Here is an 18,756-nt window from a genome sequence, read left to right on the forward strand (position 1 = left end):
TAGTTCATAACTTGAAAATAGGTAATGATCTCATATCAAAACACGACTATTTGTGTAATGATCGGCAAATTATTCAATAGAATAACATGAATCTTAATTTAGAGAATTTCTTTCAATTTGAATTGCCTGAAATTTTAAGTCATGAGATACGTAGCAAATTGTCAATAGTCCACTTGCACTCGAATTTATTGTTTGGAAATTGCATCATGCACCTGAGTTGTGATTAAAAAGAATTCTTTCGAGGGCAGTGTGGAGTTTGAACGAGTATCCGTTCCGTTGGCTCTCGGACAACGTTCGTTTGAACGATGAACGAACGAGTATGTCCGATAGCAAATATCTTAGTTCATAGAATTTATTTTAGTTCATAAATCGAAAATTGTTAATGATCTCATATCAAATTACGACTATTTGTGTAATAATCTGCAAATAATTCAATAGAATGACATGAATATTAAATTAGGAGATTTCTTTCATTTGAATTGCCTTACAATTTTAAATCACGAGATACGTCGCGACTTGTCTATAGTCCACTTGCACTCGAATTTATAGTTTAAAATTGTTTCATGAACTTGAGTTGTGATTAAAAAGAATTCTTTTGAAGGCAGTATAAAGTTTGAAGGTACAACCGTCACGCGGGCACTCATGCAGACGATGTTCTTTTGAACGAAGTTCGAACGAGTTGTGCCGATGCGGCCATGACTAGCTTCCAGTGCTAGTCGTGTCGTTAGTCCGCTCAGTCGTGTAGTTATGATTACGAGTATACTCTTGGATGGTTGTTCACATAGGTGATCGTGTTTCATGTAATGTTTCTGTGTATTTAATTATCATGTACTGTGTCACTAGGAGAGTGATTAAAGGAGTGTTCACGTTTTTCAAGCCGTTCAACCGTCACGCGGGCACTCCTGCAGACGACATCCGTTTGAACGATGAATGAACTACCGGTAGTGGTGCTGATCCATGGCTAACTTCCAGTAGTGTCGACAGTTGTGCACTTACGACTATACTCGTGCAAGGTTGTCCTTCTAAATGTTGTGTTTCCTGTAATATTCCTGTGTAATTGAATTATCATGTACTCATTGTACTGTGTCTCTAGGAGAGTGATTGGAGGAGAGCTCACGTTTTATTGCGGCTATGTGATCTGTAATAGAAATGTGCTCGAAAAGCGCTCAGTAAGTAAAGCCAAATTTGCAAACATTGCCATTCGAAACAGGGCACGCCTGATCTGAAAATTTCAGAGCTCTGAAGATATTCCGACAATGATTTAGGAATGCATTGCGATTGCAGTACTGCAGTTCACGTTCAGTTCAGTTGAGCCGGTGAGCTACGCTGGCAGTCCGTAGTACTGATAGTGTTTCGGTTCATATTTAAAAGTTTAGGAGTTTATTGCATATAAATGATATAATTGACTGACCATGACGACTTTACTGTTAGAAAGACATCGTTGCATTGTTAGAAAAACATTGTTGGTCTACATGAATTGTTCACTTGCGCTTAGCCCCTGATAAACTTACTATAGTGAATTTCGTCGAGTGCAACTGCTAGTGCTAGTCAGCCTAGCCCCTAAGCTAGGGCTAGGCTGCCGACCCTAAGCTAGGGACGGCAGCCGCAATGACCAATGGCGTTCGGTGATGGAGTAGTACTACTACTACTACTACTACTACTACTACTACTACTACTACTATATTCATTATTTAACAATTATTCTTATCATTATCTTAAATTTATTATCATTTATTGTTATCAGTTACTTATTACTTTCTCATCAATTTCTCATAACTTTTCCATCATTTTTCATCCTTTTTCCATTTTTTCATCATTTTGCCATCATTTCTCAATCATTTTGTTATCCTTTTCACATCGTTTTCTCAAAATTTCCCCCACCTTTCTCCATTTATTTTCCCATCATCTTCTCATTATTTTCCCCATCATTTTCTCATTATTTTCCCATCCTTTTTCCATAACTTTCCCATCATTTTCTTGCATTTTTTCCATAATTTTTTCATCATTTTTTCTATAAATTTTCAGCATTTTCCTACTATTCTCTCATAATTTTCCCACCATTTTCCATTCATTTTCCCATCATTTACCCGTCATTTCCATAATTTGATTATCCTTTTCCCACTGTTTTCCCATCCTTTTCTCATCATTTTCCCATCATTTTCACATTATTTTTCCATTATATTCCTAATATTTCCAAACCAATTTCAATTCATTTTCCCATCATTATCTCATCATTTTTCTATCGTTTACTGGTCGCTTACCCATCATTAACCTATCATTTACCTATCATTACCTATCGTTTGCCCATTATATAATGAATGGATTAATTCATTACGTATATAATGGGTAAATGAACCCATCCTATCAATGAACCCATTTCCATCATTGTCATCATTCAATCATCATTTATTCCATTCATATTATCAATCATCAATCATTCCATTCATTAAAAATATTGATTTTTCAGACTGTTATCACAAGTCATTATTAAGTCATTAACATGTGATTTCTACGTGGCCTAACTGGGCAGAATTTTCACAAAAACCATGGGGCTGCCATATGGCATTTTCACATGTGGCCAATATTGTCATGCCACTTGGGACCAACATGGGATATGAATCTTGCAAGTTTTTGGTGAAGCGGCGCAGCACAAGGCGTCGCAGATAATGGTTATCAGGACAGCAGATAACGGCATATGCCGGCGTAGGCACCTAAACCTCCGACCTCAGGGATTTACTCGCTTGTGGTTCAAGTTGAAAATTTGATTAATTACACCAACGAAAATCGATTTGAGGCCGATTAATTTGGCCTAAAGAAATTATCACAATCTATTTCACCGATTAATTTTGTCCAAAAAATTTTACTTTTTCGTGAAGCTACATGGATGAATACCCCAGCAGCTGAGGCATACGTGTTGTATTCACGATACGAGACTGGAACTTAGGTTCGATGTAACGCCCCACCATATTTATTGGAAAATGTCAGTAAATATCTAAGCAATGTAAAGATTTAATGTCCAAGTCACTTGAGCCTCTCCATTATAGCTTATGTCTTCTCTGTATTGTCGCTGATCGTTCAATATTGTACCAGTTACACAATCAACCTCCTGTAACCATTCGTTGTTTTCCAGCACTTATCGCTTGATCTTAGATTTAGACAAGCCGTACTGTTTTAGAGGGCGTTTTGCAAGGATTAAACTAAATAAAGATATTCTAATATGTTTCAGGGTAAATCAGATTAGTTTCATAAACTACAGACAACAGCTTTACACCGACGACTGTTACTCAGACGGCCAGTGCAGCATATTCGGTTGGGGGGACTTTCATGTCACTGCCACACTCTCTTTGCTAGCGTTACCTGTGCTATCACTTGAAATTTCACGCTGTATAACATGTGAAAACATGTGTACGATTAGCTTAGGCCAGAGCGATAAAATCTTTCGTTGTCTCGGGGCGAGAGAAGCAATGTCCAGAAAGCAGCAATGTCCGCACAGAAGCAGCTGTGCGGCGAGAGAAGCACAGCTGCTATCGTTTGCCCATTATATAATGAATGGATTAATTCATTACGTATATAATGGGTTAATGAACCCATCCTATCAATGAACCCATTTCCATCATTGTCATCATTCAATCAGCATTTATTCCATTCATATTATCAATCATCAATCATTCCATTCATTAAAAATATTGATTTTTCAGACTGTTATCACAAGTCATTATTAAGTCATTATTATTTAGTCATTTTAAGTAAACATTATTTCCCAGCAGACTAGTTCAAGAGTGTAAGAAGTTCAATAGGATTTCCGACAACGCATGGGATCTAGAAAGAACATCGCCTTGTTGTATGTATGAGAGATATGAATTTTGTCATGCTATCTACTCAGATATACTTCATTGCGTTGATTCTACTCTTCGTCAACCTTTTTACGTCATCAATCATCATTGAATGTGGGGTATTGAAATGGACGACGGTTTGCCTACAAGTGCGCCTTCGTTAAAATTTCTTGTAGCGATATTCCTGCTTCAAGATTTGCCAGTCTTCACTAACGAAAAATTATTTCGTTAGTGAAAGCTGTGCGGCGAGAGAAGCAATGTCCAGAAAGGAGCGCACGTAGGGTAACATGGGGCAGCGGGCCCCCCTTTTTTCAAACCAAATTTTTTATAAAGTTTTAGCTGATATGAGGTAGTGCTTTGTTTTGTTTAAAGTTACAACTAATGTAGAATGTATGATGTGAATTACACGCCTATAGAGTTATGCAATTTTTAATAAAACCTTATTTTGTAAAAAAGGTCAAAATGGGCCCATTGCCCCGCCCCTGGGGCAATAGGCACATGGGCTAGGAGCAAGGCGCCCACCTCTGGTTCCCTTACATCAATTGCATATTTGTTTTAAAAATGCCAAAACATCACTTTACAGTTAAAAATAAGAAAAATGTAATAAATATATTACATTAATTCATTTATTAACTTAAAAATCATATCCTTAACTTAAAAAAATATAACTCAATAAGGGGTCATAAATACGCATAACTAGAAACTAGAACCTGCTGCCTTGAGGCGGCAAATAAAAAAGACATACAATTGAAGTGTAATTTGTAATTCAAAAACTAGTCATTCTTTTGAAGAGCTCATTGAGACAAATCAAATGATGTACAACACAATACTTCACCGAGTGTTATTGAGACCACCATGGGCGCTGAGCCCCATGGCACACATGGGCCCGTTGCCCCACTAGGTATTATTTCAATTTATATCGTGTCAACATTTTATTATAAAAGCTTATAGTCTAAACTTTAACTCAAGATTATTCCTATAAAACAACTCAAACTCTTAGCAAAATGTAAATCCGTACACTTCAGCCCAGTGAAACTGTCTACCGGCAGTAGAGAGCACGGCCATACTTATCGGGAAACCCGCTATGGTCCCTTTGCCTCATGGACATACCCGCTATGGACAGTTGTCTCTTTGCCCTATGTTACTTTATTGATTCGGCTCTTGTATGTTCAAGACCTAGAACTACTGTTCTCCTTGTAAGTACTCTGTAAATAGTTTATTTATGTGTAAGACCTTCACATATGAATATATTCCCATTACGTTACCGTTTTCCTGTTTCATAGTAGTGTTATTTTGTTTCAGGATGTTGAATAAAGCTCTTGATTAGTTACCTCGGCTTTCCCTTAATATAGTCAACTTTTTTGTAAGCAGAGAAATGACCAGTTAATTGAGATTCATGAGCGGATAAAAGTGCCATTTGACGGCAGAATACAGAAGACACTATTCACAAATACATATCGATTCTCAACAATCATTAAATATATCAGTTCTGCTGTAGATGAATTTATTTGGAATTACGTACAGTGATGCGCCCGTAAGTGTAGTCAAATTCATGAATAGTTCCGGATAAATAAGGCGTCTTTAAGCCAATAAATAATGGATATCCCACTGCCCACAAATTTGAGATTGCTGATGAATGTGGCTTGATCTCAAGCAAAAAGCTCCAGAAGAAGTGATGCAGACGATAGCCCGGATAAGGCTTGTACAGAGTGTATCAGTGATACTGTAGTCTCCCCACCCGAACATGGGGCGCTGGCGGCCAGAGTAACAGCTAGTGGCCGGTGTGAAGCTTTTGTCTGTGACTATGACAGCGAAACTGATTTACCTTAAAGAATGTGTTAGTGTTGCATAAATTAATCTGAACATTATATTAATAATTTTAAATATTTTAAATGTCACTCACCAATCAATCGAAGTGTTTCAGCTGCCTGCATAGCATGCAAAATGATGTGGGTCAAGAAAAATCGCCTCGTGCAATTCTGGTTCTATGTGACAAGCTCCACAATACGGGCTCGGTCCTCACCATACGTTATTATATAGAATTGGGAGCATAATTATATTGTAACAATTAATAAACTTTTTCCCAGCTATTCTTGGAACAATGTAATGCTCTCAACTTCCTGCGATGCAGACCTACTGCTATATGTCCTTAACTTTTGTTCATTCGAATTCATGCGGGTGTACCTACACGCTGTTTCAGTAGCTGCGATACTGCATGGAACGATGGACAAGAGCGAATAGAAAATGTATGATGTATATGTATATGTATGCATGATTGATGCTGAAGTTCATGTAACAATAAGCAATTTTTTCTGATTTTCGAATGAAAATTCAAACGGGAAAATAACATTCACCTCCTAAGATAAAAACCCTTGGCGACGTTGGGAGAAGTAACTATTATGAGAGTCGGGCTGGCTTTGCGTTTCCAACCAGCGTTTTCCTAAAACAAACTTGCGTCACGGAAAATGATCTATAGTGGAATGAGATTGGAATTAGATGCTTCAATTAATTTTATTACTAATTTTAGGCAGAATTCAACCCAGCTCTTTATTCTCGCCGTGATTACGGTCTTTCGCCACAGGCACTTTCGTAAACGCTTCGATCTTGACCTTTTTTGCCTACTTATTCGTGCGCCTAAGCAGCGTACGGACGATATTGGCTCCTCTTCCCAGAACGGCCAGCGGCCTAAGTCAGTGAGCTGCCCCCAAGACGAAATTTTTATAGTTTCGAGGTCACATAATGAATAACTGCGGACACACGACGCCACACAGCCTGTGAGTACCAAGTTCCAACCACTTTCTTGTACATTTAGTGTATTGTTGCCCAATATTGTGAAATTTCTCTAAATGAATGGATAATTTGTCGATAAATGCCCTAGAAGGTATAAAATATCCTGGTAAATATTACAACTGCGCGGTAAAACTATTACCAATGAACACCGAACGGAATCGTATAAGATTGGTATTCCAGAGCTCCCGTATACCCTGCAGTTGTCACTTAACTCGTCAGTCGGTCGGAAGCTAAAGTTGAGAGTGTGGTGAAACGCTTCGAGTGACTAACATTCAGTTATATTCGGGTTACCATCCAAGGCAAGACTAAGCCTGAACGTCCGATTTCCTTATTACGTGACACAGTTTAGCCTCGTATAAAAGTCTTAGTCTTGTTTTCTTGCACGGACTCTCGTAATTGCTGGCCCGCTGCGCCAAACTCTACCTTCGGCAGGCACCACCGCTGTCAGTTCGCGTAATTCTGATGTAGCGATGTAATACAAACCCAAAAATTTTCGCTTCATCTTGAACTTGAATAAAATATTGTACTGCCCTCTGTAAATTTGCTTGCAAGTTCTAATTAATATCCATTAGCAAGATAACCGTTTAGATTAGAACTAGGAAGCCGGCGACTGTTATGACACATGAACTGCCATTCAAGGTTTTAATTTGTACCAGCGGTCACTGACAGTTGGCTAGAAAGTCAACGTCGCTGTACTTACACGATTAGTTATGCTAGATTGTGTTGAATTCGTGTTTTTCAAAGCTGAACATCTCTGGATTTGTGAAATTTGATTCAAAATTTCTCATTTAGGGACATACTCGTATGTCCTAGTTAAGGAAAGTTAACTTTCTGTAATCAAAATTGCTTCTAAACTTATGCTCTTAATACTCAGTTTCATCTCTTTTGTGAACAGAACTATGTTGGTGTCATTTTAATGATGGCTGGTATAATAATTTCCTGCATTGGTCTATTGTCGTGATTCAACTAAAACTTATGACCAGTTTTCGATCAAACTTGATGAATTCAATTACGTTTAAGGGAGATAATGAATGCTTTTTATGGCATCAGACTTCATATACACGAACGTCGACGAATACATATTAGATTTGCATTACTTCTTGTATGCCATTTATGATGAATGTAGAAGTCAAATGCCAAAGTTTCTTCTGCCATGACACGCCATGAAGCCCTCAAGGCCACCGCGTTATCTGGAGTTGTTCCCGATAGCCGCGACTGATAGCGACCGCGCGGTGCCGTGACTGCCCCAGAGGGAGCAGCATATTCTGTTGCATGGCCTGATGCTGCATTATCATATTATTATATCAAAGCTTAATGCCAAATACCTAAGGAATTAGAAGTTTGAAGGCAAGTTACTGAATAATTATATTAATTACTGTAATAATATTTAGTATGTTGTATTTATATCCACAACATAGGCACTGTCGTGAACCCGAGAGCGGCTCGTGAGCATTGCGCTTAGTTTTATGAGTGATCTTTATGTTATAAAAGCTGCAAGACACTGCACCGTGTACGCAGTGCTGGCCCTGCACCGTGTACGCAGTGCTGGCACTGCACCGTGTACGCAGTGCTGGCCCTGCACCGTGTACGCAGTGCTGGCCCTGCACCGTGTACGCAGTGCTGGCCCTGCACCGTGTACGCAGTGCTGGCCCTGCACCGTGTACGCAGTGCTGGCCCTGCACCGTGTACGCAGTGCTGGCCCTGCACCGTGTACGCAGTGCTGGCCCTGCACCGTGTACGCAGTGCTGGCCCTGCACCGTGTACGCAGTGCTGGCCCTGCACCGTGTACGCAGTGCTGGCCCTGCACCGTGTACGCAGTGCTGGCCCTGCACCGTGTACGCAGTGCTGGCCCTGCACCGTGTACGCAGTGCTGGCCCTGCACCGTGTACGCAGTGCTGGCCCTGCACCGTGTACGCAGTGCTGGCCCTGCACCGTGTACGCAGTGCTGGCCCTGCACCGTGTACGCAGTGCTGGCCCTGCACCGTGTACGCAGTGCTGGCCCTGCACCGTGTACGCAGTGCTGGCCCTGCACCGTGTACGCAGTGCTGGCCCTGCACCGTGTACGCAGTGCTGGCCCTGCACCGTGTACGCAGTGCTGGCCCTGCACCGTGTACGCAGTGCTGGCCCTGCACCGTGTACGCAGTGCTGGCCCTGCACCGTGTACGCAGTGCTGGCCCTGCACCGTGTACGCAGTGCTGGCCCTGCACCGTGTACGCAGTGCTGGCCCTGCACCGTGTACGCAGTGCTGGCCCTGCACCGTGTACGCAGTGCTGGCCCTGCACCGTGTACGCAGTGCTGGCCCTGCACCGTGTACGCAGTGCTGGCCCTGCACCGTGTACGCAGTGCTGGCCCTGCACCGTGTACGCAGTGCTGGCCCTGCACCGTGTACGCAGTGCTGGCCCTGCACCGTGTACGCAGTGCTGGCCCTGCACCGTGTACGCAGTGCTGGCCCTGCACCGTGTACGCAGTGCTGGCCCTGCACCGTGTACGCAGTGCTGGCCCTGCACCGTGTACGCAGTGCTGGCCCTGCACCGTGTACGCAGTGCTGGCCCTGCACCGTGTACGCAGTGCTGGCCCTGCACCGTGTACGCAGTGCTGGCCCTGCACCGTGTACGCAGTGCTGGCCCTGCACCGTGTACGCAGTGCTGGCCCTGCACCGTGTACGCAGTGCTGGCCCTGCACCGTGTACGCAGTGCTGGCCCTGCACCGTGTACGCAGTGCTGGCCCTGCACCGTGTACGCAGTGCTGGCCCTGCACCGTGTACGCAGTGCTGGCCCTGCACCGTGTACGCAGTGCTGGCCCTGCACCGTGTACGCAGTGCTGGCCCTGCACCGTGTACGCAGTGCTGGCCCTGCACCGTGTACGCAGTGCTGGCNAGAAGTTCAAGAGGATTTCCGACAACGCATGGGAGCTAGAAAGAACATCGCCTTGTTGTATGTCTGAGAGATATGAATTTTGTCATGCTATCTACTCAGATATACTTCATTGCGTTGATTCTACTCTTCGTCAACCTTTTTACGTCATCAATCATCATTGAATGTGGGGTATTGAAATGGACGACGGTTTGCCTACAAGTGCGCCTTCGTTAAAATTTCTTGTAGCGATATTCCTGCTTCAAGATTTGCCAGTCTTCACTAACGAAAAATGAGCCAGCCATTGACCAGGACGGAGAATAAGACCGTTTCAAAAAATCGTCATGTGGAAAATATACATATAAACGCCAAATCACTAAGCTTATCAGTCATTTATCATCATCAGCACAATTACCGTCAGCACTGCTACCAATGCTGGTGTGTACTAACAAAGTTGAAATATGACATACATGTTTTATGTACTTCATTATAGAAGTCTCACTGATTTGATCGGTTCTTCATGCTATTATTCGCAGTTTGAATTCTGTATGAAAGACATCATGTACATTTATACATATATGCCTATTTAAATACAAGACTAAATTAATTTACTAAACAGTATTTCCAGGTTACCATTGAAACTTTTCCGTCATAATCTTTGTAATTCAAATGGTGGTTATCTTGATTAAAATAGTTTTAACTGCTGTTGAGTTAGTTGTTGGTAAAGTAGTAAATGTTTCTGCACTATAAATTATAGAGTATATAAATGTCTTCAAAATGTGCAAGGTTTGCTCATATGTGCTGTACATGTGGGCTTTTGATGGGAGACGTACCGCAAGACCTAGAAATAATCGCATTGCTTAAAACATGTAGTGTTTACATGGTTTACCCATGTGATAGATGCGTGGGCCCTTGCGAGAAACCTACTGGACCCAGCATGCAGCTGCCATATGACGGCAACCTTAGAGGGAGATGGTCCTGATGTATGGTGGAAATATAGGCCCCATGAATTGGACTATGTTGGGCCAATTCAACACTGATCATGTAGCCACAATATGACAGGCACATGGTTTTACCATGTATGAGGTATATTGGCCCTATGTAGAAATCATGTGATTTCTACGTGGCCTAACTGGGCAGAATTTTCACAAAAACCATGGGGCTGCCATATGGCATTTTCACATGTGGCCAATATTGTCATGCCACTTGGGACCAACATGGGATATGAATCTTGCAAGTTTTTGGTGAAGCGGCGCAGCACAAGGCGTCGCAGATAATGGTTATCAGGACAGCAGATAACGGCATATGCCGGCGTAGGCACCTAAACCTCCGACCTCAGGGATTTACTCGCTTGTGGTTCAAGTTGAAAATTTGATTAATTACACCAACGAAAATCGATTTGAGGCCGATTAATTTGGCCTAAAGAAATTATCACAATCTATTTCACCGATTAATTTTGTCCAAAAAATTTTACTTTTTCGTGAAGCTACATGGATGAATACCCCAGCAGCTGAGGCATACGTGTTGTATTCACGATACGAGACTGGAACTTAGGTTCGATGTAACGCCCCACCATATTTATTGGAAAATGTCAGTAAATATCTAAGCAATGTAAAGATTTAATGTCCAAGTCACTTGAGCCTCTCCATTATAGCTTATGTCTTCTCTGTATTGTCGCTGATCGTTCAATATTGTACCAGTTACACAATCAACCTCCTGTAACCATTCGTTGTTTTCCAGCACTTATCGCTTGATCTTAGATTTAGACAAGCCGTACTGTTTTAGAGGGCGTTTTGCAAGGATTAAACTAAATAAAGATATTCTAATATGTTTCAGGGTAAATCAGATTAGTTTCATAAACTACAGACAACAGCTTTACACCGACGACTGTTACTCAGACGGCCAGTGCAGCATATTCGGTTGGGGGGACTTTCATGTCACTGCCACACTCTCTTTGCTAGCGTTACCTGTGCTATCACTTGAAATTTCACGCTGTATAACATGTGAAAACATGTGTACGATTAGCTTAGGCCAGAGCGATAAAATCTTTCGTTGTCTCGGGGCGAGAGAAGCAATGTCCAGAAAGCAGCAATGTCCGCACAGAAGCAGCTGTGCGGCGAGAGAAGCACAGCTGCTATCGTTTGCCCATTATATAATGAATGGATTAATTCATTACGTATATAATGGGTTAATGAACCCATCCTATCAATGAACCCATTTCCATCATTGTCATCATTCAATCAGCATTTATTCCATTCATATTATCAATCATCAATCATTCCATTCATTAAAAATATTGATTTTTCAGACTGTTATCACAAGTCATTATTAAGTCATTATTATTTAGTCATTTTAAGTAAACATTATTTCCCAGCAGACTAGTTCAAGAGTCTAAGAAGTTCAAGAGGATTTCCGACAACGCATGGGATCTAGAAAGAACATCGCCTTGTTGTATGTCTGAGAGATATGAATTTTGTCATGCTATCTACTCAGATATACTTCATTGTGTTGATTCTACTCTTCGTCAACCTTTTTACGTCATCAATCATCATTGAATGTGGGGTATTGAAATGGACGACGGTTTGCCTACAAGTGCGCCTTCGTTAAAATTTCTTGTAGCGATATTCCTGCTTCAAGATTTGCCAGTCTTCACTAACGAAAAATAGACGGTATTCGGGGTGACGGTATTCGGGGTGACGGTATTCGGGGTGACGGTATTCGGGGTGACGGTATTCGGGGTGACGGTGTTCGGGGTGACGGTATTCGGGGTGACGGTATTCAGGATACCAGGATTCTCAAGTTGCACCGATAACACTGTGCAACAAAACTTTTGCTACTCGTATGAAATTACCTGTATCTGATGTGTTTTTTTACGCTGATTCCATGTATGCCCTTGACATTTCTCTAGCACGTCAGGTTTTCAAGTCATGTTTGTGAAAGTATTTTATGCATACAACTTCAGGGTCAGCCTTCAAAAGTGAAAGTACATTCAAAATAAGGATTGCCTGGTAAAAGTGTGTTGGGTGGTGGTGGTTTCAAATGCACTTTTATTGTATAATAATGGCTGAGATTATATTTTTTAGTGTTTGTACCATTGCTATTGAATTTTCTGAAACTTTTTCACAATTTCATTAAAGAAAAGTTTGGTCGTGATAAATCTAGGCTATTAATTAATCTGAAGTAAGCACTAATTTGACTTTTTTATTTCAATTAAGCAGTAATTGTTTGAAATGAATCGTCGAAATTGTAACAACAACCCTGACAATTTCTGTTACATTTGAGGCAAATTTACCCCAAAAGATCAGAGAAAAAATCTGGCCTCCAACTTGAAGACAGCATACAGGCGCTATTTTGGCTGACAAGTTGGGGACCAGGATAAAAATTGGGCACATCATATCTGCTGTTATAACTGCTATGTCAGTTAAACACAATGGTTAAGCTCATAAAGAAAGAGTATGCCATTTGCTGTTCCAATAATCTGGATTTTTCCCTCGCTTTTTCCCACTTGGGAAATGCTTTTTTCCCACTTGGATTTTTTCCTTGAAAACCTTGGGGATATAAGTGATGAGCATGGTGAGCGTTTTCACCCAGATATTGCGCTTTTGGAAAGTCGGTATCAAGGTCGCTTTAATCCATATATGATGGGAGACTATTGTTGTTTGGTTGCTACAAAGGGAGGAAGAATCTACTCACCGTCGCAAATCAAGAGGGAAAAAGCATTTGTAAAATAAATATCATAGCAATTAGGTAAGATTTCTTTTAAAACTGTCTTGATTACCATTTTTTTATATTTTGATTACATAAATAGGATGTTTGAAATGTATAATCCAATATTATTTAATCATGTTCAAATTACCAAATGTTTTATTTTTATGAATTTCATCAAATTATTTTTTGAATATCTCGAAAACTATGCGTGCTAGAGTACTTCTGTTTGCAGATTTGGAATCAGCGACCTCGATTCCTTTAGAGAAAGGTATTTTGGTTTGAGTTATGAAAAAAAAATTTTTTGTTGCACAGTGTAATCTGTCCCTTTTAACGCCAGCCAAAACTATTTGTTTATATATAATTCATGTAATCAATATGTATAAGTTATCCAACATACGATAACTTTCATATAACATTAATGTAAAGGTAATCTATAATAAGAACCCTTTATTGTAAATCTCATATCATCCTGAAGCGATAAGAATAACAGCAGAGATAAGGCATGGTGCGCAGAGACGGTCAGTGTGCTCGTCTCTGTGGTGCGACTGGCACGTGCATCTCTGAAATTTAATATTTTTATTCATTATTTATTATGTAAATGGAATTATTGCAGCAAGTTAGACAGGAACATTAAACACACTCATTGAATTGAGTGCAACAATCAGTGCCGCGATGATAGAAGCAGGTCATCTGTGTTTCTTTTTATATCATCGGTGTATAGAAATAATTGCTGTAAATAAAAACATTTTCTACATTTAGAAAGAATTTCTGTACATGGAAAGAATTTCTATATATATTGAAAGCTTTTTATATATATAAAGAGAATTACTATAAATAGAAAGAATTTCGATATATAGAAATAATAAAATAATATAATTCCATCTATTCCGTTAATCCATTTTTTATTTTTATTGTAAGTCCCAACACTGTGGAGACGGGATTAGTATCCTTGTGGGATAATCTCAGTATCCTTCAGGGATAATCTCACTATCCTTCTGGGATAATCTCAGTATCCTTCTCATTATACGTTATTTCCTACTTTCGTTTGTCGACTAAAAATAAGTAATTTAAGAGTATTTTCAATATATAATATATCCATTCTCTTCTAATTCATCGCATATTTAACAAAGGTTGGGTCGCTATTTTGGCGATTCAATTCATCTCTTCTCAGTTTTCTCTCATTTATATCTTACTTTGAGTTAATACTTAATTATTAATATGTATATTTATTTTGAATTCGTTTTTTTTCTCATGAAACAACGTTAGATCAAATATCAATTTCTGCACTGACAATTTTTAGTTAATTCGATGCATTCAATTATGGTTTTCTCTATAAATGTATTTATCTTCAATTATATTCTATAACATATAAGATTTTCTCCATAAATGTATTTATCTTCAATTATATTCTATAAATTATTTTAATTTCGCCAGCCTCCTCAGTTGGGAGGGCAGCGAGGCGCTCGTCAGGCCAGCGCGGGTGTGGGGCACAAGTGCTTGCATTTATAATTTATTTCTAATTGACAAATAAGTTTAAAAGTTATTCCTCTATGATATTTGAAAAATACATTAATTATTCTTCCCCAGTGGGGAGGGCGGGGCTCGGGGCTACACCGTCATGGGGAAAAGGTCTTTCATATATATAATTATTTCGAGTTCATAAATATCGTTATTTTATCAGTTATTAATATTCTTTCAAATATACTTTTAAAATACAGTATATTAATATTTAAATATTTAAAATATATTAATATCTGTAAATTATATTAACATCTCTAAAATATATTAATATCTTTAAAGTATATTAATACCTTTAAAATATATTAGTATCTTTAATATATATTAATATCTTTAATAAATAATAATATCTCTGAAATATATAAATATTTGTAAAATACACAAATTATTCTCCCCCGCAGTTCGGGGCCCCGGTCTGCACGGCCGCGGGGGCGCAGGATTTCGCGCGCATCCGGGACCAATGCCCCGAGACCGGCGTCCTGCTCGGGGACCTGCCGTCCCCGCGCACGACTCGTCGACCTTCTTCAGCAAGAGTCCCCCCAAGTCCTTCCAGCGTCCCCATGTAAGTCCCCCAAGTCCTTCTAGCGTCTCCATGTAAGTCCCCCCAAGTCCTTCCAGCGTCCCCATGTAAGTCCCCCCAAGTCCTTCCAGCGTCCCCATGTAAGTCCCCCCAAGTCCTTCCGGCGTCCCCATGTAAGTCCCCCCAAGTCCTTCCAGCGTCCCCATGTAAGTCCCCCAAAATCCTTCAAGTGGAAGCGTCCCCAAGCAATTCATATTTTTGCGGGGATTTTTTCAATGGATATTCCCACACATGTTTGAGTAGTTCGCTTCCTCTTGCTGAAAGGAGACCTCGGCGCTGCGGGTGGTCTAAAAAAGTAACCGTTTCTGACTGCCACAATTTTATTCTTGATTTCTTATAGTGTTTCTTAAAGCCAAAAACTTGCCATTTGAAATGACTTTAGTTTTGTGTCATATCTGTGATCTGCTTTTTTTCTACAAAGTTAGACCACTGGATGAACATCCTCCGAGGCCGGTGATTCCATAATTTTTGCCAGGGGTTGTAGATGTGCATCCCAAAACGTGTGTGCCCTATCGACGCCCGTTGAAGAGGGCCTAATTATAAGAGCCTTCGCATGCAATTTGTGATGTCCACCAAATTGTGCCGGTTAGTTAAAGTGTAATTTATTTGAAAAACGCTACCTTTTATGCATTGTTTGGAAAGATTCTTATTTATCGAATTTTTTATGGTCGATATTATTTAGAGGATGTGAGATCTTCTGATTTATCATGAGTTTAGCGGCATGCTAATTGTTAGTTTTGTTCGTAAATCCAAGATACAGTATGTTCATTTCGTTTCCTTGGTCATCGCCTGGTTGTTTTTTCCGAAAATAATATAACTAATATAAGTAATTACATAGATTAATTTAATTAGAGAAATGTAAGAGTAATTAAAGCAATTTTTGATATCTTTTCTTGCTGCTAAACCATCAAAAATTCTCCAAGACAAATTTTGTCGAAAATTTGACAAATGTCAACCTAAATACTTATCAGTCATGTTCAACGGCTGAAATTTTACTTATGGGCAAATACTTGATCCAATCAGCAAATACAATTTTTCACCTGCACTAATTCATAAACCTGTACAAATTTGCCTCTTTTCGCCTGAAATCCTTCACACACCCACCCCAAATTTGTCCTGCAAGGCCAACATTTTAGGCAAAAATGTCAGAAGTTTATCCGAATCAGCAGACATTTAACACAGACCAGCACAGAGGATGAAGTCTTATAATGTAATAGATGTGTGACTCCCATCTTCCTTTTATAAAAACCCCTCCCTCTTGCATGACCCTCATCCCTACGCGTGAAACCCATCCTCGTGTACAAACCTATCCCCATACATGACCACATACTAGTGTATAAACTTCATACTCATGTATAAACCACATCGTCATATACAAACTTCATCAACATATACCACCCCTGACTCGTTTACAACCCACAGCCTCGTTCACAACCCGCAGCCTCGTTTACAACCCCCAGCCTCGTTTACAACCCCCAGCCTCGTTTACAACCCCCAGCCTCGTTTACAACCCCCAGCCTCCTCCCAAAGGTGAAGCCCCCCAGCGAGGAGGAGGCCGCGGAGCAAGACGATCGCAGCCGCGGTTTCTTCCCAAAGTCACCCGCGAAGATTTGGAGTGAACTCCAGAGTGTGCTCAACTACGCGATGGAGACGGGTGAGGGGGCTGGAGATTGACTGGAGTGAACTCCAGAGTGTGCTCAACTACGCGATGGAGACGGGTGAGGGGGCTGGAGATTGACTGGAGTGAACTCCAGAGTGTGCTCAACTACGCGATGGAGACGGGTGAGGGGGCTGGAGATTGACTGGAGTGAACTCCAGAGTGTGCTCAACTACGCGATGGAGACGGGTGAGGGGGCTGGAGATTGACTGGAGTGAACTCCAGAGTGTGCTCAACTACGCGATGGAGACGGGTGANGATTGACTGGAGTGAACTCCAGTGTGTGCTCAACTACGCCATGGAGAGGGGTGAGTGGGTAAGACTGACACAGGCTGTTGTAAACTCCACATTTTGATAAAGATTTCATTTTAAGAATTGAGGAGCAAGTCGTATGTTGAGAGCATGCCATTGCTGCACTACCAACAGTCCAGTTATAACTTCAACCTGGTTTTGAATTTCAACTCAACTCCTGACCCCGCAGAGTTCGAATTCGAAAGCTTCAGTAAGGACATCTACCGCTCCATGATCTCCATGATGGACATCGACCGCTCCGGCGAACTTGGCTTGCACGAGTTCATCCGACCCTGGACCGACATCCGCACCTGGAAGGTGAGTACATCCATGTTGGCATTAGCACTCTGGGAGTGGGTTGTAGCTTTTTATTTCGATGGTCATGCACGCGCTGGGAAAGGTGGACAAAGGAGGACCACGTGCCTGATAGCGTGAAGCATTATATTGTGAAAAGCGTGAAGGATGATTTACCATCTCTGAAGCGTGAAGCATCGCGGTCGTAACAAAGATGATACGTCAATCAGCCTGTTATGCGATGTCGCCGCTAAAAGCAGTCAGTCACAGCGTATTTCAGGGGCGCAAGGGATAGATACAGCCAAGTTTTGGGGACTCCCTTCTGGGCTGCCCTGAACTGAGATCGGTATCTAATGCAAAGGGTATAGCATATAAATAGCTACCGAATTATGCTATGAAGAAGGTCGTAGATCGCAATAATGGGAAGGAGGAGAGTGTGGTCGACTTTGTTGAACACTTCAAAGGGGACGACGTCAGCAGCCAAGGACTCGCGAGCTTGAGGAGAGCTGTGACCGTCGTGTGACAAGGTTTGATGTAGGCAAAATATAGGGAAGCGTAGGGAGATCCGAGATTTTGACCATTGATCAGAGAAGAGTAAAGGTTTGTATGGGTATGACTCTGGTTATTCCCTTTCCACCTTCAAGGACTACTTCTAAAACTACGTCAAAGAAAGCTAATAGAAATTTGTTAACATTTACGTTGTTATAACCATGGCCTTACTCTTCCACCCCCCATAACTACTTCAAGCTCCATGATAAGTATGAGTCCTCTGAGTTGTAATGTTTATATCATCTTATCTCTAGACTTACATAGTAGTTATAACCTCTGTCTCATATTATAACCCTCCAACCCCCAGAACTGCTTCCAGCTCTCCGACAAGGACGGATCCTCCAAGTTGTCCTGAGCTCCGCGCGGCGCTGGCGAGCGCGGCTACAGGCTCAACAAGCACATCTGCGACGCGCTCATGCTGCGCTACGGCGACAAGGACGGCAACGTTACTTTTGACGACTACATCATGTGCAGAACATGATCGGTGAGTCATGTGCAAAACATGATGGGTGAGTCATGTGCAGAACATGATGGGTGACTCGTGTGCAGAACATGATGGATGAGTCATGTGCAGAACATGATGGGTGACTCGCGTGCAGAACATGATGGGTGAGTCATGTGCAGAACATGATGGGTGAGTCATGTGCAGAACATGATGGGTGAGTCATGTGCAGAACATGATGG

General features: G+C 41.2%; 1 long non-coding RNA gene across 1 annotated transcript; it reads left to right on the top strand.

Moving 5' to 3' along the window:
• The first annotated feature begins 16,718 nt into the window (after positions 1-16,718).
• On the top strand, positions 16,719-18,543 carry LOC108671988. Its single transcript, XR_001930862.2, has 3 exons — positions 16,719-17,191; positions 17,420-17,547; positions 18,380-18,543. It is a non-coding gene; the product is annotated as an uncharacterized LOC108671988 (long non-coding RNA).
• Positions 18,544-18,756: the final 213 nt, after the last annotated feature.

Source organism: Hyalella azteca, unplaced genomic scaffold (assembly GCF_000764305.2).
Source record: "Hyalella azteca isolate HAZT.00-mixed unplaced genomic scaffold, Hazt_2.0.2 contig2641, whole genome shotgun sequence".
Taxonomy (NCBI): domain Eukaryota; kingdom Metazoa; phylum Arthropoda; class Malacostraca; order Amphipoda; family Hyalellidae; genus Hyalella; species Hyalella azteca.